This window comes from Cydia fagiglandana, chromosome 6 (assembly GCF_963556715.1).
Source record: "Cydia fagiglandana chromosome 6, ilCydFagi1.1, whole genome shotgun sequence".
NCBI lineage: Eukaryota > Metazoa > Arthropoda > Insecta > Lepidoptera > Tortricidae > Cydia > Cydia fagiglandana.
In genome coordinates this window covers 8,678,914-8,699,006 of record NC_085937.1, presented here as the reverse complement: position 1 = coordinate 8,699,006, position 20,093 = coordinate 8,678,914, and the positions used below count along the sequence as shown (strand labels likewise).

The 20,093-nt window shown below is 35.6% G+C and overlaps 1 protein-coding gene and 2 long non-coding RNA genes across 3 annotated transcripts in view; all 3 read left to right on the top strand.

Moving 5' to 3' along the window:
• LOC134665109 (uncharacterized) overlaps positions 1–20,093 on the top strand; it is a 347,418-nt gene that overhangs the window by 51,597 nt on the left and 275,728 nt on the right. The gene's annotated exons all lie outside the window — the stretch shown is intronic.
• Positions 1–20,093, top strand: part of LOC134665103 (transmembrane protein 132E) — a 117,455-nt gene that overhangs the window by 5,708 nt on the left and 91,654 nt on the right. The window lies entirely within an intron of this gene.
• Positions 11,484–13,856, top strand: LOC134665574 (uncharacterized). Its single transcript, XR_010098388.1, has 2 exons — positions 11,484–12,078; positions 13,598–13,856. It is a non-coding gene; the product is annotated as an uncharacterized LOC134665574 (long non-coding RNA).

The following is a 20,093-nucleotide window of genomic DNA, read 5'->3' as shown; positions in this document are numbered from 1 at the left end:
TAGCAACAATTGCTGCTGGCTGTTCATAGTTGTGAGTTTTTGTTATGCTTATGTTTTTGCTTGCCTACATTATTGTGATAATAATTATGTTCCCTAAGACAGTAAGACTTCTTAGTTAGGGAGTAACTATTATATAAATTGACTAGTTATTGTTCAAATACTATAATCTCAATTAAAATTTATTTAATAGAATGTGTTTATAAATAAGACTAAAAAGTATAAATAAACTAAGAACATTCCAACTGATTCCAACTTATTTAATGAATATAAGAACCTCGTTACCTGTTAGTTTTCAAGTCCCAGATAGTTGAGGCGCAGAAGATGAACTTCCTAGGCTAGCAAATATTTTTACTTGGACTCAGATCTAGAAAGTTTCTAGTACGTAACCAGGTAATAAGTTACTGCTCTCGCATAAAACTTTAAACTTTACTTGCTGGATTTCGGTTCTGAATTGTAAAGTGAATCGCTCTAACGTAAATGTTTTTGCAGGATGCGGATGTGAACCGCACCTGGGTTCTGGTTTGACTTTTTTCGTCTGTTTTGGTTTAGGGATGCCGGAATTTATTTTTAGCAGGGATACTTGATCCCACGGAAGACTGCTGGTCCTCTTATTTTATAAAATAGAAAAAAAATCAATAGATCGAAATTAGCTACCGACTAATTTTTATTCTATAAAATAGAAAAAAAAAACAATAAATAGATCAAAATTAGCTACCGACCAATTTTTAACTCTAGACTCTTTGAAAAGCAGAAAAGAGGAGCTTAATGTAAGGTTAAAATTGTTTAGAGTCATATTCTCGTGATTTTTAGATATTATTTGTAATTTTATAATTTCAGCCTCAAGTCTTTCGTTGGATCATGTATCATGTAGTAGGTAGTTACCCGTCATTTAATCGCTTTCAGTGAAGTAGATATTGAATATAATATTGTTTTATATTCGTTTTATATTGAAACTGCAAACGTTACAATATTTGTTTTACTTTAAAGATCGTGGTGACGTGAACAGAGAACACTGCGACACTTAGTTATCATTAGATTCCAGACTCCGTAGAGACTCTGTAAGGCATAGCGATAATGAGTTCTATTCATAGCGCTGATTGCACTATTTCTTTCGGTGTCATTTTTGCACTGCTTATATTTTAGCTACGTTTATATTCATTTCTTATTTATGAATTTACTATCTCTTTAGTAAATTTGGTTTTTTAGTCTTAAAGACTAAGTGTAGATCTAAGTGTGTTTGTATATTTGCCGTCATTTTTTTTTATTTGTGTAATTATTTTATTCGTATAAATATTTGAAATATTGCTTAAAAATATCGGGATGCGCTCTTTTACGCACCTTAACTCCTAAAAAATATGATATTTAACATCAAATATTTAAATATCTTTTTTACTTCAATATACCAACATAGTATGTGATAGCGGCTGTGGCTTAAATGCATTGTTTATAATACCTACATATATACTTTTGTTCGAAACAACTATCAATATTTCGTTTGTTTATTTAAATCTTTATCACAACACAATCGCGATGTCATCCTTGCGCGGGGCAGAATAAATGTTCGCATAAATAATATGGCTGTTCATTTCATTACCACGACCAATGAGCATACATGATGAGCCACAATCACGGAATGGCTTCGAAATACATTTACGAGAAGTTAAATATTTAATGGGCGAAACCATGGCATTACATAGTTTGCATACATTCGTATAACCGAAAAGGAAATTGCAAATTGCCCAGCTTCGGTTATTTTTCGATGGCATAAATAATATTATTGAACATTTGTTTTTAATAAGAGGGACATGAAGATACGGTGCCGGTGTATGCCTTACACTTGCCTCGAGCTCGACTAATCTTATGGCAGTAGCAAAGCAAATTAGAATATCTAAATCTAAAATCGTTAAAAAAAATTGCAACATCGATTTTGAATGTCAGCTTAATTAACAGAGTGACATTGCTATCCAATAGGTACCGCTAGTATATACGTTAACCGAAAACGGTCCCTGACCGTTTGTAATTTTTAGTTTCATTCAAGCACATTCCGCAGTTTATGTCTATTTCGGGGTGCTGACAGCGAGCGCATAATCAAAACGGGTGCAAGCGATAAGTGGCCGGGCTTCTTTCATCTCGCGCATGTGTGTGTTGTATGTTTACACCCGCAGCGCCCGCGCTGACCTGTTGTTCTTATTGCGTTCCGATCACGGGCCAGCTGCTTGAGACAGACTGGTATAACTGAGGCATTAAGATCCGTTATATTAATGCGTAGTCGGAGATCAAGTGTACACTGGTTTGTTAGGAAATAAAGCGCATGTTAGTGACAGGAACGGAGCATGGCGCGCCGCTGGCGCAGGCGTCTCCGCTGCAGATGCATTTCACACACAGGGGTCGTGCTCTCGTGGGATTGTTATTTATGTATCGCCTGATAACATGTTTTTTTAGATTCCTTGTTATGCTTGATTAGTTTTGATGATAACAGTGACAGATGGCGCTTAAACTTATACGAGTTACTGAAGTAGTAAAATATGAATCGGTAACCCGTTTTGATTATTAATGACTTTGTAATCAACTTTCAACTAAGCGACTAGTTTATCTACCTTGAACGGAAATGAACTTTCCCAATTCCTTAGTATTAAATTAGTATTCATGCCTAGATGTCTAGGTTTTCCAAAGTACATTTTTCATGTTGTGAATAAATAATCTATTAACTTATATCTTCATAATCTTTTTATAAATTCATATTAAGTAGGTATATAAAACTAGCGACCCGCCCCGGCTTCGTACGGGTTAGCAAATAAATCTAAACCTTCCTCAAGAATCACTCTATTGATAGGTCAAATCGCATGAAAATCCGTTCATAGTTTTGAGTTTATCGCGAACAAACATACAAACACAAACAGACAGACGCGGCGGGGGGGGGCTTTAAAATGTAGTGATAAATAAATAAATAAATAATAAGTAAAAATCTAATGTACCTACAACTTGTAATCTTATAACTGTCTTCGGTTAACCGATTCGGGGCTGATGACACGCCTGCCGCGCGTGTCATCAATGTTTTTTACGTGTGGCGTATGACACGGGAGGAGTGTCATCATATTCTACTCGTATGGCGCATGGCATGGCTGCCGTGTCATGAAATGATTGTTCCGTGCCACAGCCAAAAGTTTTCGAAAATGGAACACGCAACGAATCGGTCTTCGTTGTAATTTTAAAGTAAATCAAAGTGTATCGTAATACATGAGTTGAGTCTGCGCGGAAAGAGAAGAATAGTGGAATGTAAGGTACATTCTACGACTCTTCTCTTTCCGCACAGACTATACGAAAATGAACTTCATAATATATGTATTACATTTTCTATTCATACCTAACTAGATTCATGTAATTTGCTAGAACATGGCCCTAAAATATATCTTAAGCTTACACAAAGTGAAGAATAAAATACTAAAATACTACGTTTCTGAAGACTAATTTGCGAAATATGAGTAAATTCATTGTAATGTAAGAGACTTTCATTTTCAACTTAAATTAGCGGAAAAGCGAGGGGTTGCCCACCTACGTGTTGTTTCTAAAAATATATCATAAGTCTTCATTGTGTAAATGTTTTTCATGGTATCCGTCAAATAAACCGAGAAATCCCTTTGTTTGGTGAGAGGAAAATATAAAAGGGCGTTTTCAGTAATAAATATTGAAAACCTGATTCTTTCACATCTGGACGTTCTTGGGCTCATTCTACTCAGAATCGTCAGCATTCTCCATCCCACCATTAAAAAAATATGTCCCAAAATGTCTATTCCATTACGTCACGTTTTAGTACGAAAAAATTTTTCACTTGTATGTGCGTGAAATCGTGACGTAGTGGAATGTACAATTTTCATACAAATTTTTGGGACATTTGGACTGCGTTATGGAATAACGAACTAAGTAGTTCGTTATAGCGAACTAAGTAGTTCGTTATTCCATAACGCAGTCCATTTTATTTTATCATCAGAATTGAATATGTTAGTGATTCTGAGTTGAAAGAACCAAAAAACACCGGGATCTGTGAAAATCGGGTTTTCGATATTTATTTCTGAAAACACCCAAAAACGTTTGTGGTACTTTGCCTTTACATCAGACGTGAAAGATTAGATTAGAAATATAAGATATCATTGCAAACATGACCTTTTATAAAGATCTAAGTATAAATAAAACCAACTTTTATAAATATTTATTTTCTTTCCAAGCCAGTTAATAAATCTGGGAATAATCCAAACCAAATTGTGTTTTCTTATTTATAAACTCATATTCAAATGTTGTGTTTGCGATCAATATTGCAAATACATACGTTTACCGATTTTTCTTAGTAAAAGAAAGTCATCGGGTAGGTTACCTACCTAATACACAATAACAGATAGTTAAAGTGGGCAAGTTATTTCCCCAGTGGCTGGACTGGGTCGACAAACTTGCTTGGCTAAGGGCGTCTGTCTGCTCAAAGGAGAATTCGTTGGTGATTAAACAACAAGCCACTAAGGGGGCGCTGGAGAGCTTTTTCAATTTAGTTCATATTCAACCTCAAACAGAAATTTCCCTCTGGGAATCGATTTAGAACTATGTTTGCCATTCGGCACTTTTTGCACTGCATAAGATTAAAAACAAGTACGATACCTTCCTACCTAACTTAACACCAGCCTTTTAATATTCTGAAGTAATTTGTGGTGTTTGATAATTTAACACGAAGTAAAAATTTGAATATGTTAAATATTAAATAGAAGGTACGCGGGCCTAAACTCTTTTAGCACCTTGTAATTTTTCGAATGAAATTAACATATTCAACCTGGCGCAGTATTTTACGCGTTACTGTTTTTTTTTTGACTGCCCGAGTTTCATATTTACCCTATAAGCCACTACAGAGTTACTGCGGCAAAATAACATCGATATTGGATTTACAGTCATTTCCTAGCCGACTGTACCACACAATTTTCAGCCGTTCATTTAGGTAGATTTTATCGTTTCGTTTTCCATTTAGTGTCGCGCTGACAACTAATCGATTTCCCGATTGGTTACATGAGTTGAAAGCTGACCGACGCATACAGAAATTACGGACAATACAACACTGTTATCATTTGTGAAGGTGTTTACCTTAGTTTCTCTTCCTGTTTGCACAATGCAACAACTTATCTCTAAAGGTATTTACAGGTTCATTACGTGGTTTTAAGTTTTTGTAATGAAAACATTTTTGTAAGGAGAAAAATATTGCTGCTTCTAAATTTTTATTTGCATAGTCATCGACAGCTAATCATCCCAGACCCTTTTAAGAAACCCAAAAGCTTAATGTGGTTGCAATGTTATTTTTCAGGGTAGATTCATGCTTAATGGAGCCATAATAATTTATTAAGGTTGCTCGGTATATCTCTCTGCGATAGAATCCGAAACGAGGAGATCCGGCGACGGACCAAAGTAGTGGACATCGGCCGACGGATTGCTACTCTGAAATGGGCCTGGGCCGGGCACATGTGTCGCAGAGATGATAGGAGATGGAGCAAGCGTGTCCTAGCGTGGAGGTCTCGTTCAAAAAGGCCAGATCACAGACCTCCAACAAGATGGGAGGATGATATTAAAAAGATTGCAGGCCCACTCTGGAAGAGAGAAGCAGCAAATCGGGACGCTTGGGCGAGATTTGGAGAGGCGTATGTTCAACAGTGGGCGCATACTCGCTGAAGAAGTATAAGAGAGAGAAGAAGGTTAATAAATGCATGTCAAACAAACATTCTCACCTAGAGATGGGTAGTGAGTAAATACTCACGGGTAAATACCGAGTAAATACTCAGTATTTACTCAATATACCCGTATTTACTCGTTTATACCCAAATTGGTGGGTATAAACTATTTAGAGTGCTGAAAGGGGCATATAAATTTGAAATATAGGTGTATTTTGTAAGCTGCTACTGGATTAAGTACTCAAAATTGTAAGAAATGTATTTTTAAGACGGGCACTCCATACAAGTAACTAATTGTCACAAAAAAAATTTTCAGAAACCACCAACGTGTTGCACATCATTAAATGGGTCTTTAAAAATAACTGGAATGTATCTAAGAACATTTTTGGATAAATTGAATATTTTGGAAAAAAAACCGTTTCGAAGGGCCAAAATAATGTTTATCTCTCTATAACTTTAGAACCAAAGTTCAGAAAAAATATGAAAACATATCGGGAGATTAGCCGTATAATAGAGTACAAAAAACAATATTTTGAACATCATCGGTTGAGCCATTTTTGAGTTTTCTTTAAAAAACCCTTAATAAAAGGTCGTAAGTGCCACGTAAACACGCACTTTTTGCGCGACATGCAGTTATCTAGAACATCAATAGAATTTAAGTACCATATTTTAAAGTAAATACCTTCTTATTTAAAACAAAATTGTTAACTTTGCATTATCACAATTTGCATCTCACTAATAATTACCTTTTTTTTCTAAATTAAGCGTCCTATAATTATGCTTTTTATTTTATAGATATTGTTAATACACGTTAGCACTCTTCAATAAAAGACAATTTTGTTCTTAAATCTCACTTTTTGAATATTTTATAAGCAATCGTTTTTACCCACCTAAATGAGTAAATACGGGTATTTATCGGGTGCTTTGAGTAAATATCGAGTAAATACTCAGTATTTACTCACCCCTACCCATCTCTATAATCTCACCGCAATCAAGAACACATACTTAGCTGCGTACATAATGCCTGGCCTTGGAGCACGAGACCGAGGGTTGCACTGCACTAGAACGGCACGTGCGTTCAGTGAAATGATAATGATAGAGTAGCCAGAGGGGAGGCATAATCAACTGAATTACTAATTCAAGTCATTGCGCTTTACTCTGTGTAAATAGCCCTTTTAAGCCACCCTTTTGCCCTTTATTTGTAAGTACATGCTCGAGGGTATTTCAAGGACGTTTTATAAAAATATTATGAACTTATTGTTGCGAGGAACACTTGAATTAATTTCTAAAGAGCTGTTGAAATGACCACGCTGAAGGGTAATACCAGAAGTTAATTATAAAGTCGTATTGTTCGCATTTAAAGGTTAATTGGTATAAAGGTTAAAGGGCTACCTTGTCCCAGTTATTGACAAGTTTTGTAACATTTCGGTGGTTCTTATTTATTTTGCACGCGAAACTTAGGGGTGGATTATTTTATCAATAAAACTTTAATAAAACCGGATAAACGTGTGTCGGACCACGCATAATAGAGGGTTCTATAAATTCTTACATTAAAAAAGCCATACCAGCGAAAGGGTGTATCTTTGTGGCACTTACAAAGTTAAGACATTTTTATAAGAAAATTTTTTTGAAAAAAAAAACGTATTTAATACTCAACCGATCATGTACAAAATGATTTTCGTGGAAAGTAAGTACCTGTTTAGTGTTGTTCATAAAATAGAAAAAAGCAATTAGCGACCTTAATATTATTTTCTTCAAAGACCTATCGAATCAATAAATAATAGTACGAGGAGAGAAAACAATATTAAGATATCTAATTTTAATAATATATAAGTAACAATGAAGAGTATTCTATCTTTTCGCATATTATTCTTTCTTTTAACTTATTTCTTGACCTTTTATTAGCTCCTCAGGCTAAAAACTCGTTATTCTTAAAAGACAAAACGAAATAACCCAAAATAAAGAATAATTCCTAACCTATAGGTTTTATTCGTAGAAAATGGAGACGGATTTAACGAAATAGGAACTAATTGACTCCTTAGTAATGTTTTTTAGTATCCATAGTATCTTAGAACGTTTTCACTATGTCTGATCTAATATCCGATGACCTTTGGAGAAAAACAGAACTAGAACTGCTAGAAAATGTCCTATGACATCAAATCCATTTATTATTGCATTATGCTAATTGCGCTTTCTTTTGAACAACAAACAGTAATTAAATGTATAATACAATATAAAATTTCCATTTTTACTTTTTGCTTCTTTGCAGTCGTAACCGACATCCAATATCGGATCGGATAATGTGAAAACGCTCTTAGGATATATTATTTCGCTTTTGTTTGCATTTTAATAAACGTTAAAACCATTTAACTGCCTTTAAACTAGCTTAACACGACCTCGCACTCTCCATGTCATCAAATTTCCAAATGAATCCTTTTGAATCCGCTGCCAACGGTTGCTATTTCTCATATCCCAAAACCTATTTCAATATAACTTTGCAGCTCATAAAAACTTTACGGACGGAGTATGACCAAATGTGCCATTCACTTCGTATGTGACCAAAAAATTCGTCAAGTATAATTGGGTCAGTAAAGTGGTGGAAGGTCGAGGGTGGGGGCGGGTTGTGTTACTCCGCGTTGCGTACGAATGGGTATATTGCCCGTTATTATTACAACACTACATTCCGCACTGGAAACTTTATGGAAATGCGACTCACGACCCCTTTGGCAAAAGAAACTTGGCCACGTTTTGCTTACTCATCTTATTGAACCCAGAAATATTTGAGCTATAAGTAAAACCGACGGTAGGTACTAGCAGTATTCGTGTTTTCCTTTTTATAAAATAATAATACTAGGCACGTTCTTGCTTAGGTATTATTTTATACATATGTACATACTTAGGTACCGGTCCACTTTATTTGAAGTTCTTCTATCGGAACCAGAGTAACAAATACTGTAATGTAACGTGATGCGATAGTGTCATATTTGCAAAATGTATACAATTAGCATCAACGAAAACAGATCACATTGTATGGAAGTTATAAACAAAGTGACACATTTTATACAATGTGTATCCTAAGGATAACGTTAAAGAAAATTCGTCGCGTACTAACACATTTTTAAGTCTTTTATATTCTCGTAAACTCCAAGCGCCCCTCATCTGCTACAAATTTCGTTCAATAACAAAATGCACTGCTCATTGTAGGATATAGCAAGGGACTGTAAGAACGGTAATAAAATTTGATTAGAGTTGATCATAAATCTTTTTTTTTTCATTATCTCGCGGGCGGCGAGTCGGCCGGGGACAGCGCCCAAATCCCCCATGTTTTGACACACATACCCGCCGTATTTATGACACACAGCTCGGTTTTACTCGACTGACATGAGATTTATGAAGTCCACATGTGTGCTTAGAAGACTGAATTGCTTTACGCAATGTAAATCTGTGTTTTGGAATTTAATCGTTGATACAATTTAATTTCGAGTACCAAGTCGACCAAAGTACTTACTATCACCAGTGCTGACAATGGACGGTACCTAATGCTAACGCTTGCCTAAATATATCATGTTCAAGTGCTGGAATATAGGTACATATAGGTACAGTCAGCGTCAAAGTATCTACATATGTATATTGTGTTTATTTATTCGAGAAGGTTTATTACCTAAATAACTTAACTTTTTTACATTATACATACATACAATATTGTTAGATTTGCTTTCAATTGTAGCTGTAGAAGTAACAAGCTTTCGAATTAAGTCGTTTCCGTTGATAGTTATCATTCCAGCTATACAAGCTTTTAAAGCTTCGATAATATAGCGATACTTAAGTACTATGAAAAGATATAAATCGATTGTACCTATCTTACAATCGTAATCAATACGATCGGCTGCATTGAGCATTCACGTCGCCTTTGCTTTTGCTACGAGTAAGAGTTAGATTCAGTTACGATATCCGTGTGAACCAAGTTCCGTTTATTGTTTTCGAAACGTGTCGGAACTCGGAACGGTTTCTCTATAACCAGCATGTGTATTTACAAATTGTTTAATGTTGCCTCTACTCTAATTTGATCTTGAGATTCCTAACCTAACAACTGTCCGTAATAAGAGGGTAAACTTATGCTTATGCGCTTGGTATACCTTAAAGTGCTATCCCAATTGCCGTGCGAAAAAGAAATGCCATCACTTAGGTTCGAAAATCAAAATTAATTATACTTTTTCTGCTACCACTTTGATAATGAAAATAAACGATAAGTATAATTTCCGAATTCCGATGCTTGCGGATTCGAACGCCCAGGCATACCAGTATAAGTGCGCACAATATACCCATGGCTGTTACTGACCTCCAGGTCACAGCTAAACTAGTTCGCTTGAGAATTTAACTCGCTTGGCGCCCGATAAACAGCTAACACAGTGTATAGTAAGTCAGCATGTGGCATCGTGACTCGTGAGTCATCTACGGGGAGCCCTATTACAGTTAGTTTGCCGAATCACGCTCGCTTATTGCGCACCCTACGGCAATCTGTGACATAACGCGAAACTTTTAATGGTGACTATGAACATTCTACGCCATTTTGTAATTAGTGTAATTACTGGATTCTCAATTACTACTATTATCTACAACTACCGTAAAATTACAGTGATTAACCTATGCCATTCGATGCTTTAGACACCTGGGAGTCTATGGACTCATCAAATATATTACCGAAGTATATAGTGGTTGCCTACCAAAATTACCTATTTATAATATTCTTACTATAAAGTAGCTATTTGGTACCACGTACACATTACTCTACTTTGATAATTCTGTATTTACACCAAACTGTAATTCTTTAATATCACTTCACCTGCTAAAATTCTGTTTGTATAAAATTACGGCAATATAAATGTTACCTATGTGCACTTTTCTATATTATTATTATAATTTAAAGCTACAATATTACGATTTCATTTAACATGAAATTGCTTTTAAATAAATGAAAGCGGCGAAACTCATCCAATAAAAAACTTTAGGTTCTTTATTATTTTATTAGGGTCCGACTGAAAATCAGCGTTGCAGTTAATTTTACTGCAACATCATGCTGAGTCGAGCCCCTTTTTAACATCACGCTGTTTTGTTTATATGTTAACATAAATTTAATTTTGTTTTAGAAGTTTTTTAAGATTTTATGTTCAAATGTACCATTCATGTCATGTTTGTGATGTTAAATAAAGTTTTTCTATGTCTATGTCTATGTCTATGTCAATAATGTTTATTTCATAGCAAGCAAGATAAGCTTGGATAAAAGAGACATTTTTTCATTAAAATATATTAAATCAAAAGCTCTTTCCCGTAAATAATTCGTAGGTACTGTAATAATCCTTTTATTAATGTTATGTCAACCTACGTAGGCTCATAACAAGTTATCGCGACCCAATCTGTCGTCCCCACTAACCCCCATTTTCGCTTCCTGCCTACCTAATAGAGTAAAATTAATGAATGTTTGACAGCCGGTCTATTTGTTTCCATAAATGTGTAAATATTTCTTAGTCTCGCAAGAGATAGGTAAATATCAAAGAATGGTAATATCCATAAAACGTAACGTGAGTACTTCAAATTTTTGTATATTTTGTCCACTTTTTTATATAAGGTACTAAAACATAACAAAAACAATGAATAAACAACTTTAAATTACAATTAATCTTAATACAAACTATTTGTCAACTTAGAAAGGTCCTACGCCATCCAGCACACTGTTACACACTGCACTACGCAGCAACACTATTTCAACTTACATAGTGAGCTGGGGGCCTAGCCAAAACACATTTCGAAAAAAGATATCGCTAACGAATCGATAAAAAATGTATGGGAATGACAGGTACCGTAGATGAGTCTGTCGAAAAATATTAACGAATACAAAAATGTTAGCCAAGTTGCAATGTTGTAACGAAACGCAAAACTTTCGTTACCGGGATTCGCCATCTGTCATACATTGCCTAGCCAAGTGACACTTTTGACAAGCGAAATCAAATCGTTATCGCCTCCTAGGTGTAGCTACGTAGCGCGAGCTATCCCCTTGCAGATAACTTATCGAAGCACAAGAAAATACCGAATAATAGTGTTTGTAAATTAGAATTTGTAGTAAAAAGCATACTTCAACATCATTGTGGGCGGCGAACAACGCGGAAGTGTCGCTTAGACGCAGGCGCCGTCTGAAAAATCGCCTCTATTGAAACTGCTTAGGAAAGGACTGCTACGATCAAAGGATTGTGGGCCGTACGCAGCATTTCACCCAAAGGATCCAATGTGACCGAGGCGCTGAATATCTACCTATCTATAGTGACAGTGTCATGGAAAAATGGATTATGCACCCACAAATGCAACACGTAACAACGTCCCTACAAAGGTAAGAGTGAGTCAATAACTTATCCCTACTATACCTACTAAAAAGTATATAAAATATGTTATTAATGCTAAAATAACAAATGTGTTCCTGTTACGTCATCAAATATAAACCGATGAACGGTGTAGATTAAATTTGGTACCCATATGCACAATGGCAAGCACTTGTTTTTCAATAGGAAAGTGAATTGAATGTGTAAAGGCAAAGGTATATAGGAGGCTTTACAAATATAGATAAAGACTCGGGAACAAATGTTCTTCACACAAATAAATGCCCTTCCCGGGACGCAAAACCATCACCTTCATAGGCAAGGTCACTAACAACTAGCAATATTGTAGTGTCATCCCATTTTCTTAAATTGATTTGAAAGGGACGAGACTACAGTGTTGCTACTTTTTAATTTCTACAATTTCTTGTCGGACTGTACAGTAAGCTCAAGAAGACTTGTGTTGTGGGTACTTAGGGTACTTAGATAACTATATATAGATGGTCAAACCAATTTGTCAGTCAGTAAGAACCAGGAAAACTATACTCATAGTTATCTTTTGGGTGCTAGTACTAGTATATGACAAAGCTAGTATGATTCTCTCCGTCTTTGTTTGAAATGAGACAGTCCTTTGACAAACTATACTTAAATACATAGACAACACCCATGACTCAGGTACAAAATATCTGTGCTCATTACACAAATTTCCTTACCGGGGATTCAAACTCAGGATTATCAGCTTAACCGGCAGGGTCACTATAGTCACTACCAACTAGGCCAGACGGGCTGTTGTCATACATATCAATTATCAACCATAGTATTGAAACTTTTTCATATTATGAAACATATTGTATATGACTTCTTTTGGCAGGCACAGGTACAGTCAGCTGAAGAGAAAAGGTACCAACCCTGCATACAAACTTCTATGTAGCGGTGGTACCTTTTCTCTGCAGCTGACTGTACCTACACACTATATAAAAATAATCTTAACATATACTTACACAAAACATTTAGTTTTTTTTGTCATGTGACTGGTAGAGAAGGATTTCCAGGAGAACTAGAACCAAACCCAATGCACTCACTCACTTTTATTTTATTTTATGGCCACTTAATATTCTTATTTTTGTTTTATTTATGTATTTTTATTTCGGAATGTTTTAACACCATTTAACTACACACTTTTTATCATCACATTTACCCAAGTGTAACGTGATCTGGGTTCCGGCAGAATATCAGTGCTTTGCTCAAAAGAGCGAAGCGTATAGCTGAGTCGGAACCCTTTTGTTTTTGCTGCAATGCACACAGAGTACAGCAAGTAAACCCATCTTTCCGTGTTTAAGTATTTTTTATTGTTAATTAAACTCTGTAGATATTTTTAGTTTTGTTCTGTTTGTAATGTACCTATTTGTAAATTGTGTGTTTTTGCAGCATACAAATAAACGTTTTATCTATCTATCTATCATCTATCTAGAGAATAAGTATTATAACCAAATGTTACAAAGTTTGTTGAAAAACTAAGCATTCATTTTGTTTCAGGTGACTTGGATATTCATTGCAGCCTTGGCATATGAACCAATACTTTATGGTGCTCCAAAGCCAGGGTCAAGGGAAGAAACTATGTCACATGTACAACCACAAAAATATATTGAGTGTTGTTTTACTGTTTTAAAACACTGTACATAATATATGTACAAACAAGAATGCTTGGCTACTGATTTCATGCTGCCGGCAAAAAATACCTGCTGCATCTTTCATTAACAGATTTTCAATAAAATAAATTAACTTTTTAACCCAATCATTGTTTCATTTATTTATGGTGGTTACCACCTTAACTTTTGGTATGCTTAGGAGCAGATCGGTCAAAAATTTGTAATTTATATATCAATCATAATTAAATAAAATAAAATAAATAACTTACACATACTTATATAGACAAATACATACTTATATAGATAGAAAACACCCATGACTCAGGAACAAATATTAGTGTTCATCACACAAATAAATGCCCTTACTGGGATTCCAACCCAGGACCATCGGCTTAGCAGGCAGACCGGTCGTTTTATAAGGACAACTTTTAAAAATTAATGCTTTTTTTAAAGTTGAATATAGGTAAGTACATGGGAGCAGATCTGCTCCTAAGCATACCAAAAGTTAAGGTGGTAACCACCATAAATAAATGAAACTATGATTGGGTTAAAAAAATTATTTATTTTATTGAAAATCTGTTAATGAAAGATGCAGCAGGTATTTTTTGCGGGCAGCATGAAAACAGTAGCCATGTTTGTACATATATTATGTACAGTGTTTAAAAACAGTAAAACAACACTCAATATATTTTTGTGGTTGTACATGTGACATAGTTTCTTCCCTTGACCCTGGCTTTGGAGCACCATAAAGTATTGGTTCATATGCCAAGGCTGCAATGAATATCCAAAATCCAAGTCACCTGAAACAAAATGAATGATTAGTTTTTCAACAAACTTTGTAACATTTGGTTATAACACTTATTCTCTACCAGTCATATGACAAAAAAAACTAAATGTTTTGTGTAAGTATATGTTAAGATTATTTTTATATAGTGTGTAGGTACAGTCAGCTGCAGAGAAAAGGTACCACCGCTACATAGAAGTTTGTATGCAGGGGAGGTACCTTTTCTTTTCAGCTGACTGTACCTGTGCCTGCCAAAAGAAGTCATATACAATATGTTTCATAATATGAAAAAGTTTCAATAATATGGTTGATAATAGATATGTATGACAACAGCCCGTCTGGCCTAGTTGGTAGTGACTAGTGACCCTGCCGGTTAAGCTGATAATCCTGAGTTTGAATCCCCGGTAAGGAAATTTGTGTAATGAGCACAGATATTTTGTACCTGAGTCATGGGTGTTGTCTATGTATTTAAGTATAGTTTGCCAAAGGACTGTCTCATTTCAAACAAAGACAGAGAGAATCATACTAGCTTTGTCATATACTAGTACTAGCACCCAAAAGATAACTATGAGTATAGTTTTCCTGGTTCTTACTGACTGACAAATTGGTTTGACCATCTATATATAGTTATCTAAGTACCCTAAGTACCCACAACACAAGTCTTCTTGAGCTTACTGTACAGTCCGACAAGAAATTGTAGAAATTAAAAAGTAGTAACACTGTAGTCCCGTCCCTTTCAAATCAATTTAAGAAAATGGGATGACACTACAATATTGCTAGTTGTTAGTGACCTTGCCTACGAAGGTGATGGTTTTGCTTCCCGGGAAGGGCATTTATTTGTGTGAAGAACATTTGTTCCCGAGTCTTTATCTACATTTGTAAAGCCTTTACCTATATACCTTTGCCTTTACACATTCAATTCACTTTCCTATTGAAAAACAAGTGCTTGCCATTGTGCATATGGGTACCAAATTTAATCTACACCGTTCATCGGTTTATATTTGATGACGTAACAGGAACACATTTGTTATTTTAGCATTAATAACATATTTTATATACTTATTAGTAGGTATAGTAGGGATAAGTTATTGACTCGCTCTTACCTTTGTAGGGACGTTGTTACGTGTTGCATTTGTGGGTGCATAATCCATTTTTCCATGACACTGTCACTATAGATAGGTAGATATTCAGCGCCTCGGTCACATTGGATCCTTTGGGTGAAATGCTGCGTACGGCCCACAATCCTTTGATCGTAGCAGTCCTTTCCTAAGCAGTTTCAATAGAGGCGATTTTTCAGACGGCGCCTGCGTCTAAGCGACACTTCCGCGTTGTTCGCCGCCCACAATGATGTTGAAGTATGCTTTTTACTACAAATTCTAATTTACAAACACTATTCGGTATTTTCTTGTGCTTCGATAAGTTATCTGCAAGGGGATAGCTCGCGCTACGTAGCTACACCTAGGAGGCGATAACGATTTGATTTCGCTTGTCAAAAGTGTCACTTGGCTAGGCAATGTATGACAGATGGCGAATCCCGGTAACGAAAGTTTTGCGTTTCGTTACAACATTGCAACTTGGCTAACATTTTTGTATTCGTTAATATTTTTCGACAGACTCATCTACGGTACCTGTCATTCCCATACATTTTTTATCGATTCGTTAGCGATATCTTTTTTCGAAATGTGTTTTGGCTAGGCCCCCTGATTAGATAGCGTTGCGCTATTTATCTCTCTAAGCCTGAGATCTCTCTTGAGTTCAGGGTGGCGCACGCATCCAGTAGTCTCCAATCCTTACTATCCTCTGATCTCTGGTCCCGCTTATAGCACTGCAGTCATTAAAGTGGCATGTCTCTGGTTCCGGCAATCGGGTCTGCCGGAGGTTGTCGCCGGATGCGCCGGAACATGGAAAGCATTTTAAGCGGTGGTCCTAATACGGGCCGGCCATTGTTCCATTTTATTTTGAGCGCGACCTATCGATCCCTCTAGGTATCCATTACGGAATGAAAGATTTAATCGGCCCGTCTGCCGATTCAACTCGAAATTAGATCCCATATTCTGGTACTCTTTCAAATCCAGGTCTAGCGCGCTTAAATTCTACAAAATTGACGTTATGTAGATGCCAAACTTATACACAAACGCTAGTACAGATGTAGGGCATAATTCAGTTAACCTCAGTACTTTTTGTACCGATACCGACTGAAATAGCATCATAACCCTCCCTTTGCGTTGCCGTAGTCGGGTAAAAATACGTTCGTATGATTCCGTGAAAATGCGATAGAAGACAATGATGCACTATACATCTGTATTCTAAACCTGTTTCGGTCAATTAAGTCACGATGTAGGTATATTGTAACGTATTTGGTATCTAAGTATGTAGTTATTTAATACTAGAGTAAATCGGAACTCTAAATTTTCTATCTGAGTTTAGTCAGGAAGCACCGGTTTGTGTTGTCTAGACATTTGTTATTTGTGAGTTATTTGTATTGTTTTTGTAACTATTTAGCTCTGTCAATAACATGCTTTATTTTATACGAGACGAGGTTCAGAAATAGCGATTTATTAGGAACTATAAACGATCCCAAATCTTATCCAGACATATACTTAAATTCATACAATTCCCCAATATTCAATGTGGTTAAAGACAAGCTATCACCAGTATTATCGTATTTAATGTCGTCAAAGGAATATCTACTATATCGACTTTTCTGATTCTTTAAAATTATTCCTCCAATGCCAGATGTTCTTAGATACCTCTTTTCCTAGAAAACTGTCTGTGACTTCTGTGAGCGAGGCAGCGGTGGCGTAAGCCGGCATGTATGGGGTTCGACGATGTCGGCATGTGCCCCACATTGTCGCGCCGAGTTTCGTTGGCGCCGCTCTCCGGGGGGATTATCCCCAAATTATCCCCCCTGATATATGTCACGTACGAGTTTTTACCCTACACGAATGCTTGACATCATTTTTGTAGCTTGTCGGTCCTTCGAATATGACACGCCGTCCGTAGATTAAATAGTATCGATTGTCGCCATTGTCGGGCAAAGCGAATCGATGTCTAATGGGTGCTTTGAAAATATTTACATTGGAACGGGTGGATTATGATTGTATCACATTATGCGATGGAGTTTATGATAATGACGAAATAGGAAATATTTAAGTTAAATATGCCTACTTATTTGTTGCTTTGATTTATAAATGATGGAAAAACGCTCTTTTACTTTTCCTGTTTCATATTCCGGAAAAGTTATCTGCTAAAATGTTTCTATCCCCATAGGTATTATTGGGTTGGTTTTCATTACTGAGCTTTGTAAGAGGTCGGATCTTCGCCACTTTTATCTTGGGTTGTCCCTTATGTTTGTCCGCCTAATATATCTATCACTTGCAAGATACTTATGGCGTTATTCATAAACGCATCACAAGCCTGTCTAGCTATTAATCTGTCATTTTGACTTTGTACTTATTTATGTATATATATATATACATATATATATATATTTTTTTAACTACTTGTTTTAACTTTATTGGGACAAAAAATACAAACTAAGCTACATGGAATAATAATAATTCAGGCTCGTCAAGTTTTATGAATAAGGAGGTAAGAGATCATAAGAGAAAATAAGCTCTAGATAATAAAATCATTTCGGCGAAAGCGGTAGATGTTGCAATATATAATATGTCTGTTAAATCAGTTGCCTAGGTAAGCAACCTTGTGTGGAACTTTTTAATTTAGTCACAGTTTAATGGTGAAATGCCCTGATTGATTGAACAGGTGCTTTGTTGATTGAAACAGTCAGAGTTAATATTTCGACCAAATATTAGTGTAGTAAAGCAAGTTGTTGTATGGAGACCCATGCATTAATTCCTCAGTCGATGAAATTTTGCTTGGTTATTGTATAGTATGAAGCGAAACTAACATTATAAATATCCAAAAAAAAACCGGCCAAGTGCGAGTCTGACTCGCGTTTCTAGGGTTCCGTACATAATTCCGACTCAAGCTTGACTGCACATTTCTAATAGGTTTTTCTGTCATCTATAGGTAAAGAACTATTTAGTGTATTGTTTTCAAAATTTTAGACCCAGTAGTTTCGGAGATGCAGGGGGAATAATCATTTTTTGGCTATATGTATTTTCTTAAATAACTTCGAACCTATGTATTTTAAAATTATAAAAAAATTATGTCCATCTTTTGGGTTACTAATTTACATATGTGTACCAAATTTCAACTTAATTGGTCCAGTAGTTTCCGAGAAAATAGGCTGTGACAAACAGGCAGACAGACGCACGAGTGATCCTATAAGGGTTCCGTTTTTTCGTTTTGAGGTACGGAACCCTAAAAACACTCCTAAGTCAGGTATTTATACGTAAAAATACGAATCTGTTTATATATTTAACCGAGAAATTCCTTCGTCCAAATTTTTTTTACCAAATATGTTATTGGTATTTCTGCTGGGATATTTTTTTTAATATTTCATTTATTGTTGCAATACGTTACATGAATATTTCCGGTGAAGACGAAAGTTTGAAAGGAGCATTATTTTGTAAAAAGATATTAACGATTTAAGACTTTAGGTATTTACTTTAATTCTATTTTATTCATCATTTTTCTTAGGCGAGGGTTTTTATAATATGAATATAAAAGTAAAATATAAAAACACTTACAAAACAATAAAAAATATATATAAACACATTAAAATAAAAAAATCTATTATTATTATTCTTTGGATATTTATACAATACTTATTATTTATTGATACTTTATCATACTGTAAAGTTTTTACTGGCTGAGGAATTACTGCGGGGTCCACTACCTTTATTTACTACACTATATGTAATACTCGGATGTCGAACCAAATAGGTAAGCATCTCTACTCACTTTACACGGTTTAAAGGTTTATATAGATATGTTTAGACAAAACTAATTTTACGCTTTAACACACCGTAACCGCAACCGTAAAATTAGCTTTATGTTAGTATGTCTCACGACAGTTTAAATTCGGATATGTGCATGTAGACTGTATATATAGGTATTACCAAACTATAATTGAAGAGCTTAATACTACTCTCCGCTTACCTAATTATATCGGAACTGGTGTCCAATCTACCCTTAGCAATGTGTGTTAAGAGAATCCATTTAATCACGTAATATAACATTAAATCATCCGAAAAAGTACTGTTTTTCGCCGTACTCCAAACATTCTCTTTATTAAAAGCTTAGTTCATTCTGGATTTCAAAGACAAAGCTGCGCAAAATGCCAACAAAGAATGCCCTTTTCCTGTCGGCTGTTGTTTTGGCTTAGCTCGGGTTTACTTGGATTTCTTGGTCACTTATCCCATTTAGAGAAACTTTGAATTCCACTTCCGACCCGAATGGAATGCCGGCCGCGCAAAGGCTGGATAAGTTGAGTTTATCAAGGCTAATTTCTGTTGCACCGGAGTAAAACGCCGTTTTGCAAAAACGGCAGCGCTCAAAGGTTTTAAAATCCATTTGAATTTAATCGTGGTCTGCTAGTCTCGTGTGTCTCAACGGTAAAATACTGCTCTCAGCCGCCGCTGCGTCTACCGGCTTTTATTGCATTACGCAGCGATGCAATTTTAACTCCATT